Source organism: Microcaecilia unicolor, chromosome 6 (genome assembly GCF_901765095.1).
Source record: "Microcaecilia unicolor chromosome 6, aMicUni1.1, whole genome shotgun sequence".
Lineage (NCBI taxonomy): Eukaryota > Metazoa > Chordata > Amphibia > Gymnophiona > Siphonopidae > Microcaecilia > Microcaecilia unicolor.
The window spans coordinates 346,328,122-346,340,512 of record NC_044036.1 but is presented as its reverse complement, the minus strand read 5'-3'; the positions used below and the strand labels follow the sequence as shown (position 1 = coordinate 346,340,512).

General features: G+C 39.4%; 1 long non-coding RNA gene across 1 annotated transcript; it reads left to right on the top strand.

The window, feature by feature from the left end:
* Nucleotides 1-511: 511 nt before the first annotated feature.
* LOC115471563 lies at nucleotides 512-4,371 on the top strand. Its single transcript, XR_003942367.1, has 2 exons — nucleotides 512-3,222; nucleotides 3,264-4,371. It is a non-coding gene; the product is annotated as an uncharacterized LOC115471563 (long non-coding RNA).
* The last annotated feature ends 8,020 nt before the right edge of the window (nucleotides 4,372-12,391 follow it).

Below are 12,391 nucleotides of genomic sequence, written 5' to 3'. Positions count from 1 at the left end.
AAAATACGGTATGTACTTATGAATATCTGGTTTATTTTTAAACCATTAGAAGGTGCAAATACTGATACTCAGCATTAACCAGTTAACTCTGTAGCAGTTAAATCTAGGACGGACAAACATATCCAGTTAGGCATTGAACAGGGTAGTTGTGTGGTTATCTCCTGCTGAATATTAGCAGTTAGATGCTAATATTATTATTTTATTATTTATTTAGATTTTTCTCACACCTTTTTCAGTAGTAGCTCTAGGTGATTTACATTCAGGTACTCTGAATATTTCTCTGTCCCAGGAGGGCTCACAATCTAAGTTTGTACCTGAGGCAATGGAGGGTTAAGTGACTTGCCCAAGATCACAAGGAGCAGCAGTGGGATTTGAACCGGCCACCTCTGGATTGCAAGACTGATGCTCTAACCACTAGGCCACTCCTCCACTATACTATTTAACCAGTGATCAGCTGTGTCTGACCAGTTAAATAGCTTTGAATATCGTGGGGATATTTTTCAATCTGTGTTAATCCAGTGTCATCTGATCTGACTCCCCCTTAACAGTTGTTTAGTTAAGGTACCCAAAGGCTCAAGAGCAACTGTTTGAAACTCAATTCCCAGAAATTCCATGTCGCCATTACACAGGTCACCCAGTTCCACTACCCATTATCTCAATTCTGTGTTGACATATGAGGGTCTAACTTCTTTGTTCTTAGTGCATTCGTGCAATGAGATCATATTTAGGTAGTGATGCCTTACATATCCCAGTCCTTGGTATTAATTAATCTCAATTGTTGTAATTTAAATCTTTCTTCTTGTTACAGTCTTTGAAATATTCAAAACTCTGCAATTCATAAGTTTTAGCATGGCATAGAAGTTTATTATGTAACCCCTCTATTTGTCGAAAAACATTGGCTTCCAACTGCATATAAAGTTCAAGATTTCTGCACTGAAAAGGTGTTTTCATGGGTCAGCTGGCATATGTTTATTGATTTGGTTTGCAGTAATTCATTGTAAAATCATATGAGTATACAGATTACATTAAAGTGCACTTTTAAGACAGCAAGGACAACATCAAATTCATATTTGTCACTGTCAAATACAAATCCATAAAACACAATTACATAGCTTCACTAGCCTTGCAAGTCATTGACAACCATTAAGAGGCCAAACTGTATGAATGACCAGCTAAAAAAGTAAATTTATTAGGTTACTTAAAAAAAAACTGTAAAATTTCTTATTCAAATCCATATTTGGAAGGGTACTGTAAATTCATAATAATAAAAAATCATTACATGCATACCACACATTAAAAATAGGATTCACCCATAAAAAGGTGCAACCCAAACCAAGATTAGATTTTGAAATGTACAGCTAAAGAATAGGTATATTTAAGGACTCCAGAATCAAAAGGGAATAACCACTGTGCTTATTTCTTATGCATCATTTTCAAGCCACTTCCACTGTTGAAATTGTTTTTTATGAAAGAGCAAGCCTGGCTAATATGCATAAAGATTGTATATGTACAGCCAGGATGTGTGTTCTTTTAATCACAGCAAGCAGAATTGTTCCTGGGGCAGGTTGCAGAAGGGTTTGTACTTTTGACAATTCAAATATACACATGCAGTCTAACAAAGAAAAATTGTATGTAAATAGCAGCTATAATGTGACCACAGAGGAGGTAACATTGAACCTGCAGCAATAAATGACTTGTAAGCCACTCGCTGACAGTCACAGGATGAAGTAACCTTGAATATTGAATGTCAGGGCAGGCACCACTCCTGCATTTAATATCCAAATCTGTGTATTAATGCAAATGATAATTGCACACTGGCCAAAATTCGGACTTGCCTCAAAGTTAAGACAGCTGTTTTGCTGCCCTAACTTAAGTTACTTAGTCAGTTCTCAGACTGACTAGCAGTCAAGTTGTGTCTCTGCCCTCGGACTGCCCCTGGGGGATATATTCCTTGACACTACCCAGTTAAGTGCCAGCCTAGATAAATCTCTTTCAATATTTACTCCCCAAGTTTTTTTGGGTAGATTTTCAATTCAGAAGCACATGTGTACTTTCACTTTAAAAATTCTGCTACCTGCAAATGAGCCTGTACAATGGCAATTTCAAATCCATTTATGTGGGTAACAAAAGTCTTACCCTCATAAACTGCCTCCCTCAGTGCATTGAGCGGAAGCAATTACTGCCTGTAGATAGATTTAGAATCAATGGTTGGCTGACAAAATTACTATAAAGTTAACAATCGGCTGGGCTCTAGCAAGTTGTTACCATATTTACTCGCCTATAAGCTGAGATTTTGGGGCTTAAAAAAACCCCCAAAAATTGAGATCTCAGCTTATAGTAAAATTTGTACAACATTTCTGGTCTTTCATTCCTCCCCCGCCCCTGCACAGTGACCGTGACTTTCCTTACTGATAGGTTTGCAGCCACCCCTGAAGCTACTACTGTCACAGAACTATGGTAATTACAAGCTGGGCGGGTGTGGGGCCTTCCACATCTGCGCATGCTCAAGGCTTGCAGGATCGGACGGGCCTGTGCTCAAGGAGCCTCACCAGTCCAGGTTGTAGTTACTCCTCTGTGTCAGCAGTAGCTTCAGACTCAACAGTCAGACCGGTAAGAATCGCGATCACTAGGTGGGGGGTGATGAAGAAAGTCACAGTGCTGGTCATCATGAAGGGGAGGGGGGAATGGAAGAAGAGATAAAAGCATTCCACCAAAAATATTTAACTGGGCAGGAGTTGCACCTGGCCGGTTAAATACCCTCAAGCTGGCTATCCGTTGATATTCAGTGGGAGATAACCGGCTATCTCTCGTTGAATATCCCAGTCAACGGCTAGCCCGGTCACCTTCTATGTGGCGTGACATAGACGGTTACTGCACCGGTTACAGCTGATTTTCAGCAGCAGACCAGTTTAGTGTCCAGATGGACTTGCACAAATAGCAGGTGTATCTTTGACCGCTACAACCTAGCTGGTCAGCTGACAAATATTGGCTTAACTGGCTAGGTTTGTGGCACCAATAAAACCCAGAAATTCAATGCTGGTGGCTGGATATGGCTCCGGTATTGAATTCCTGGGTTTGCCTGCAACAGCAGGAGTTAGCTGGTCTAACTCCCATTGTCTCAATTTCAGGGCCATTCACTTTACTAGCTAGTTTCTCAACCACTGCTAATAGACTCCCAGTGACACCCCTATAGATGCAGGAAAGAGAGTAGCTGTTTGCAGAGTTTATTCCACCTTTGGTAAACCTTTGGTATATTTTTCAAGGGCAGTTCTAGCTTTGAACTTCTGCATCTCATGTGTTCATGTGCTATGTGTTCATGTTTGAAGTTCTCGAGGTGTCCATCCTTCACCTGTTTGTCCTTTTTCTATTGTATACTCGAAGCACCCCTCTGAGGCTGCATGGTTTTTATGTGCTGGACTTTTCAGCTGCTTTAGGACAGAATGCATCATTATATTTCAGGATGTAGTGTTTTCTTAAAGCTGCATACCATTTTATTGGCTGTTAGTTAGCATTCCTTAGGTTCAAAAATCTGGTTTGGGTTTGTGACATTGAGTACCATGGACTGAACAGCCAGTGCAGTGTTCCTCAGGATCACAGCAGAAAAACAAGGAAGACACACTTTGTAGTGCAATACAACCAAACAAAAACATGTACAATACACCGATGCAGGCTATCAGACATGAATCTTTGAATTTATTAGTAATGGTTGTGATTAGTACTGAATATCTTTGGTTTGCAATATTTGGACAATTTTTGGCACAAAAATAAGCACACAACGCCATGATGTACCCTCTAACCTGAGAATCACAATCCATAGGGGCTGATGTTTGACTGCTTGGATGACTTGACTACATAATGTCCCATACCCTGAACAGATTTGTGAACTCATAATGAGATGAACACATGATGTAGGACACCTAATTATAGAGAGAAGTTTAGTGTCAAGATTGTTTGGTGCAAAAATTCAGCTTGGAAGAGGGGACTGGTCTCTGTTCTGGACCACTGTTGAACTGATAGACTACTTGCGTTTTAGATCCTTGAATAGGTCTAGCTGTGGAATCTGGCTTGATCTGAAAATTACTGGGTATGTGGTTCAATATGTTGAAAGCCTGTCTTGAAAATGCCTACTTTGGATAATGGGGCTTTGGAGAATTATAAAGCAGTTTCCAATATCTCATTTTTTTAAAATGGGAAAACACTCCAGAAATGTGTTGGCATACTGAGCTATGATTATATTATTGGATATGAAGTTTTATATATGTTTATTGTGATAATGAGATTGGGACAGAATACAAAAAAAAGGATGACATACTCTTGGGTTTTGTTTGTACTTTTAGGTGTTGTAAATTACCCTGAACCTTTTGTTAGAGGTAAAAATAAAGTACTGGTAGGTTTAGTGATGGAGGCATTGTAAGATGTTTTTGAATACCACCAGTAAGATGGTTCAGGCAGTGAGATAGCTGTATCCAAGTACTGTCAGACAGGCACGTGGAATTTTGATTTGGTTGTCAGATCTTTGTCTTTTATCTTAAGGGTGATTATGATCACATGTTGGTGTTTGATTAGATTTACACAATGGAGTCTCTGAAGTTCAATCAAGTTCCATACGATATTTATGAGTCTGCTTAAACAACCAATTACTCAATAACATGTAATTGGGTTTTAATAACAACATACTTGTTTCAATAAACCAGAATTTTTCCTGTTCAGTTGTTGATTTTATTTATTTATTTCCTTTCTAATCCACTGGATACCGGATCCTTCTTTTTCTTGCTAGGATTATCATCTGGCTACATTTTCTCAATATTTCTTGCAAAATTTGTTGTACAATCAATCAGAAATGTAGAGTATATTACATTATAGTGAGCACTTTTACTAAATAAGTAAAATGTGCCATCATGCTAAAATAACTTGAGTGCATATACCCCTCCCCCTTTTACAACGCCATACGGTAATGCCAACACAACCTGGCTTTGTAAAAGGGGGCATAATCATTTATCCAGCATAAACTTTAACATTTTTTAAATAGTTTTAGAACGTCAAATCAGAGGCATTGGTATTGGGCAAAGTAAAGCCTCAGGAGATGGGTAGGAAGGGAAGATATTTTTTGTATAGGAGTTGCAACTGGTGGGTCTTAATGTGTTTTGCAGTTTGGGGTTTCTCCAGATTCTCCATCATATTGGAGGAATCAGACTCACCTATTGGCAACCTGGGAGGCTAAGGATGCAAGACTGTCCCCTAAACAATGCATAAAATATGATACAGGACCCTAGTCTTAAAGGATCAGTTTTCAAAACCTGCAAATTTGCATTGAAAATATTTTGTTAGCAGAGACTGCAGGTAGATAAGTACCTGCAGAGTTGACAGGTGGAAACCTCCCACAAAGAATTATGCATGGGAAGATAAAATAAATTTCACATACTTTCCTATAGCAGCTCCAGTCCCAGTTCCATCACTGGTGCCCAGAGTTGCGCTCCTTCTCTTAAACTCCCGCTGTGCGCACCTCTCCCCACCACCATTCAGCTTCTCCTGGGCAGGTGGGCACATTCCTCTTTCTGCCACCTTGGACTGCAGGCATGTTCAATCTGTGACAATAGTGATAATCATAATACAGCAACACTTTGGAAATTCTGTATAATTTTCTCTCACATGCACATGAAAATGTTTTGTTATTTTGATATATATTTTTGGACTAGATCATTAGCTCCAAAAGTGGGGTCATTCCCTTGAGATGATCCCAGCTTCATCTACTTAAACCTTGAAGGAGTTTGTGCATGAAATGCAGCACCTCTGATCTGAGCATCAGCCTAATGTGCATACCTGAGAGAAGTGAGAAAAGAAAAGGGAAGGAAGAAGAGAGACACAGTTGGACAGGAGAGTACTGGTTCTGTCCAGCCTCAGAATAAGGCTCAGTACTGTGACAGAGAATTCTGGTTGGTTCTGTCCAGCCTCAGAATAAGGCAGCTCAGAATTAGACTGAACTTCACATGCAAGTTGTTTGTGCTTAAGTTCCGCTCTAAGTTGGCAATCCTTTGTGAAAACAGTGAAGGATTGTCGATACAGGTGGTGGTGATAAACCTAAAAGACTGATAGTGTATTGTGAAAGATAAAACAAGTGACGTTGGAGTTGTAGGTGTACTGTAAACTGTGTAAGTAAGAAGTCATTTTCAGTAACAGAAATTTTTATGTTAACTCTCAACTAGAATCATAAATTTTACTAATGTAACATAAATTATTTCACATTGTTTCCCAATACAGCACGGACAACCCCACTACTATCAGCACTCCAGATCACACCCTCCCAGTCTCAGACAGCCTGAAAATCCTCGGTATAACATTGGACCGCTACCTAACACTAGAGAGCCAAGTAAAATCCACAACGAAAAGAATGTTCTTCACAATGTGGAAACTCAAACGTGTGAAACAATTCTTCCCGAGGAAAATATTCCGCAACCTGATACAATCGATGGTGCTAAGCCATGCTGACTATTGCAATGGAATTTATGCGGGATGCAAAGAACAAGCCGCATTGAGCCTGCCATGAGTGGGAAAGCGCGGGGTACAAATGTAACAAAAAAATATATATATCTCTAGGAAACTTCAGACCGCTCAAAATACGGCGGCAAGACTCATCTTCGGAAAAACACGATTTGAAAGTGCAACACCCCTGCGTGAAAACCTACACTGGCTCCCAATCAAAGAATGCATTGCCTTCAAAATCTGCACTATGGTTCACAAAATCATCTTCGGCGAAGCACCGGGATATATGACAGACTTGATTGACCTACCAACCAGAAACACAACCACATCAGCTCGCAAATACCTAAATCTCAACTTTCCATGCTGCAAAGGACTAAAATACAAATCTACCTATGCATCCAATTTTTCCTACATCAGCACACAACTGTGGAACGCTCTACCGAAAGCTGTGAAAACCACGTACGATCACCTCCAATTCAGGAAAAGACTAAAAACGCACCTGTTTCAAAAGGCATATCTTCCCACCCCAACATAAAAACATGTACTTTGCGACACCACAACATTACAGTTTGTTATGATCACCAACAAATCCATCTGCTCCTGACTTCCATCATGTGGTCCCACCACACGAACCTTATGTGGTTTCCACCATATAAACCTTTTCCTACCACTACTTAACCTTGTATTTGTAACTGTTTACTCCGGAGTCTACCAACACCTCTCTGGCAACATGTAAGCCACATTGAGCCTGCGAATAGGTGAGAAAATGTGGGGTACAAATGTAACAAATAAATTGTGATCCTTAAAATAACGTGGAGGGGCATAATCGAACGCGAATGCCCATCTCCATGGGCGTGTATGTCCGAAAACGGGTATGTGAAGACGCGGGACAGACTGTATTATCAAAAAAGATGGGCGTCCATCTTTCGTTTCGAAAATACGGTTTGGACGGACCAAATGCCATGGATTTGGTCCCTTCTGAGACGGCGTTTTTTTTTTTTTTTTTTTTTTGCGATAATGGAAACTAAAAACGTCCAGCTCAGAAACGTCCCAATCCATGCCATTTTGTCGTGGAAGGGACAAATGTACAACACTACCATAGTTCTTAGGGGTGAAGGGTGCAACTACATGTGGGTACAGTGGGTTTTAGAGGCCTCCCATTTACCACCACAAGTGTTATAGGTAGGGGGGGATAGGCCTGGGTCTGCCTGCCTGAAGTGCACTGCAGTACCCACTAAAAGTGCTCCAGGGACAGGACTTGTTGCTGGTGTATACCCTTGGCACAGCAGTTGACACCTGAAGACTAATCTCACTGAAAACGTCCTTTATTTGAATAAGCACCTTTACTCACAGTTAACTGCAGATCAGAGGTTGTGTCCCACTGGCAGCGAGTCTCATTCGTACTGAGATTAGCAGTAGGTCCGAGCTGGCAGAATGGTGTACAATGCCCTCTTTCAGCAGCATTCAAGGTAAGAACTAAGTTCTGTAACGTGGCTAACACATGAAAGGGATCTAAAAGTGTGTTACACAAATGGCCACTACCTCATGGACTACCGGAAACAAAACAGGGCACACTCTGACCCAGTAAGCAGAGGGAAAAGCACCATGGGAGTAGAGCCTACCAACTACCAACATCGTGAGCATTTATTTTTACTTTATGCATTTCTTACTTTATTTTTGTCTATTAGATTGTAAGCTCTTTGAGCAGGGACTGTCTTTCTTCTATGTTTGTGCAGCGCTGCCTATGCCTTGTAGCGCTATAGAAATGCTAAATAGTAGTAGTAGTAGTCTCTTGTAACCAGAGCTAATATTGTGATGTCATAATGCCTCAGGCCACCAATAAGAGCCAACCTCATCAGTGATGTCACAATGGCTTGATTGTCCTATACTTGGCTCACTTTTATTACATAGCTCTTTGAGCAGGGACTGTCTTTCTTCTATGTTTGTGCAGCGCTGCGTATGCCTTGTAGCGCTATAGAAATGCTAAATAGTAGTAGTAGTAGTAGCATTTAACACAAGCTAGTGGAATCACGGAGCCCAATACCCTACACCCACCACAATGCATTGCTGATGTGACTCTGCAGTGCCCTTAACAGAAAAGGTGTCACACTCACCAGAGACCCACATCAGAACCAGGGAAAGGCTGTCAGAGGATAGAACACATTCTGCTGTCATGGAGGTGGGTACGGCATTTGAGGCTGGCATACAGGCTGGGAAAATAAGTTTGTAAAGTGTTTTTTTTAGGTGGGAGGGGGTTAGTGACCACTGGGGGAGTCAGGGGAGGTGATCCCCGATTCCCTCCAGTGGTCATCTGGTCAGTTGGGGCACTTTTTTGGGACTTGGACCTGAAAAAAAAGGTCCAAATAAAGCGGACCAAATGCTCGTCAAAAACGCCCTTCTTGTTTTGATTATCTGCTAAAGACACCCATCTCTCCTCGGCCGATAACCACGCCCCAGTCCTGCCTTCGCCATGCCTCTGACACGCCCCCGTGATCTTTGTTCGTCTCTCTGACGGACTGCAGTTGAGAACGCCAAAAATCGGGTTTCGATTATACCGATTAGGGCGCCCACGGAAAATGGACGCCAATCTCCCGATTTGGGTCGAAATATGGGCATCTTTCTCTTTTGAAAATAAGCTGGAGAGTGATCTATTAAGTTTTTCAAAAGTGAAGAACATGAAGACAGATACAGAAAATGATGGGAACGAAAATCATTGTAGAGAGAAGCCAACAGAATCAAATTTCGAATCTGTTGAACGATCAATCAGTGAAGAAAACCCATCATGTTCATCAAAAGAAAAAAATAGATAATCTTGCATTTCCAGATTGCTGGACTGATAAACAAGTATTTATGTTTACAGAACAGTACAAATGACTTGAAATAAAAGAAGGTAAATTACGATGTAAGGATTGCTGGAAAGTTCTGCATTTAGGAGTGTCAGTAGGAAAATATGTCCATGTGTCTAAGGAATGGAGTGCATATTTAGTAACCCAAATGGCAATAATAAAACTAGGGAAAAAAATTAGGGAACATGATGTTTCTAAATCTAATGCTAAAAATGGAAGATTTGTAGAAAGAATCAGCTAATGACTCAATTTCCAGTTTAATGCATAAACTAAATAAAAATATTGATGCCACTGTATATGTTTTCAATACTATTTACAGTTTAGTAAAACGTTATAGGCCTTTGTCTGATATTGAGGTGACAACAGAATTACAAGAGAAACATGGATTTGATGTAGGCAATTGTTTGCATATTCGTTATGGTGCAACAAAAACAGCAGAACACATTGCAAATTAAATTAAGATGAAAATATTTAAGAATATTATAGAAGAGAATACCAACATTTATATCGTAATTGATGAGGCATCTATAGTTTCAAAGAAAAGCACCCTATTGATTTATCTCCAATGTGCAATTCAATCTGCCCCTGCACGTGTAATGTTAAATGTTGATTTAAAAGAATTGGTATTACCACAGCAGAGAGTATTTTCAACAAATTATTGTCTATATTAAATGATTATGGCTTTGATCATGAATATTTGAAACCAAACTTAATTACATTTTGTTCTGATGGTGTTAATATAATGCTGGGAAGAAAGTCTGCAGTAACTGTAAACTTTCCTAAAATCGTCATCTGGCACTGTTGAAATCATCAACTGCAACTATCACTTGAGGATTCAATAGCTGAAATAAAGCAAGTAAATAATTTTAAAATAGTTTTAGATCACCAACCTAATAAAAATCAAACTGAGCTAGAAACTATAGCAAAAGAACTTGAAATTTAAATTATTAAAATGCCAAGATAGGTGGCATGTAATTTATGAGCCGCTACTGCTCTGTGGCATGCATATCTTGCATTATATGTGCATTTTCCCCATTCTTCTACTTATTCTGGTTTGGCAAAGAGATTGGCTAACATTAATTTCTTACAAGACCTTGCTTTAATGATCGACATTCTTGAGGAATTTTCATTAGCTTCAACTACATTCAGGTCAAGATCAAGTAACATCCAGAAAGTACACAAATTTTTTTTAATTTTTTTATTTATAACCATTTAAAATTTTTACAAGCGATAAAACAACTTGCTGGAAATACAGAGAAAGTAATATATAGGAATTATTTCAGTCAGGTAATTCTATTCTCTTCCTTAGACCACTAAATAGGGAGAGTGAAACAAGATAAGATCAATTAAACAGTAAACAGAAAAAAAAAACGTGGTATTAACCTGATTATCCCCAGATATTACTCGTCTAATTCATTATTCCACATTGATCATCTGGTTGGCTTCTTCAAGGCCAATACGGTGTATAGTCAATTCATTGAAAACCTACTTATTGTCCAATATTAGTTAGAAATAATACATCTGATTACATTCTCTCTCTTTTAAAAACCAGAAGTTATTTAACAATACATATACTTAAGTCTCTAATTCAAATCCCACTGATTAAAGTAATCCCAGTTTTCACAGGCTTCACTCCTTTTAAAGTCATAATTTGAGGAAATATTTCTGAGGAAAACTTTAGGAGTCATACCCGGAACTCTGGGAAAAACAATAATCTCGATATTAATCATCTATAATAATATTCATTTTATTATTCAAAATTTTCTGGTCTATTATCATTTTCAAAATCATAACCACTTCTTGCTCATGTAGAATAATTTGTTATATCAATTTTTTACTCTCAAAGGGTTCAATTGAATTGTCCATGTAACTCTCTAATAAAATTATATCTGAAAAAAAATTATTTATTGCCACCGTTAGGTCCCGAAGCGCCTTCCAGATGGTATTCAATGTAACCTCCACGGGAGCCAAAAACTCCAAGTTGATTTCTCATAGGTGTTTAGGAGTGGTTCCGCCGATTTGGGTTCTGCTGTAAACGTCCTCCATTTCAGAATATACCTCTAACTCACTCCTCCACTCCTTTGGACATGGTGGTTGAATAATTCGGGAGCGATGGAGTTGTTTTTTCCAGGTCCAAGAGCGTCGACGCTCCTTCACCGGCGCTAATCAAAGGACTCGCCAACCCTTTCATCTGTGGGCAGTTCGTCGCGCAGCGGTCCCGCACTTGCTGCTCAGGGGATAAAACGCTGGCCATCGGTGGCTGACCGCCGGTTGTCCTCTTCCTCTCAGTTAAGGTAACTGCAATTGCAGAGAGGAAATTTACGTAAAGACGACGAAACTTCAGAGGGCAGCTGGGCCGTTGGGCATACGAACTTCAGGTCACCATCTTACCACTCTCCCAGAAAGCACACAAATTGATGAAACATATCATAAGAGCTTTAGGAAATTTAAGGATTGGTACTGGAAAGCATGACTCTCAAGCATGAGTCATAAATGTAAAGATATTCCATTTACTAAAAGTAGTAAATTCATTGGTCTTCCAAGGAATGTGTTATTAGAAAATGTAATTCAACACACAAACTTGCATCTTTTACCAAACAGAAGTAATGATGAAAGCATTGTTAATATTGATTGTTTTGATGTTCTAGAACCATCTACTTGGCCATATGAAAAACTCACTTCACCATAGATAGCTGATGAAGAGAAACTGTGTCATTTAAAACATGACATTGACTTGAATGATTTCAACATTTTGTGAACAGTAATCTAGAATCAAAAAATGTTCCAGTTCTTTCAACTATCCAGAAAGCTAGAATGATAGTTATCACTATTGCAGCCAGTAGTGCTGAAACTGAAAGAGGTTTCAGTTTAATGAATGTAATTTATACGAAGGTGAGAAATAGCCTGACAGTAAATCACATATCATATTTAATGTCAAAAAAAGTTAGCAGATTCGGATGCAGCTCCATTCGTTAAATTTTGGATGAATAGCAAATATAGGGGCCCTTTTAAAGAGTGGTGGTAAGCCCAACACGGGCTTACCGCTTGCTCTTCCCTGACTACAG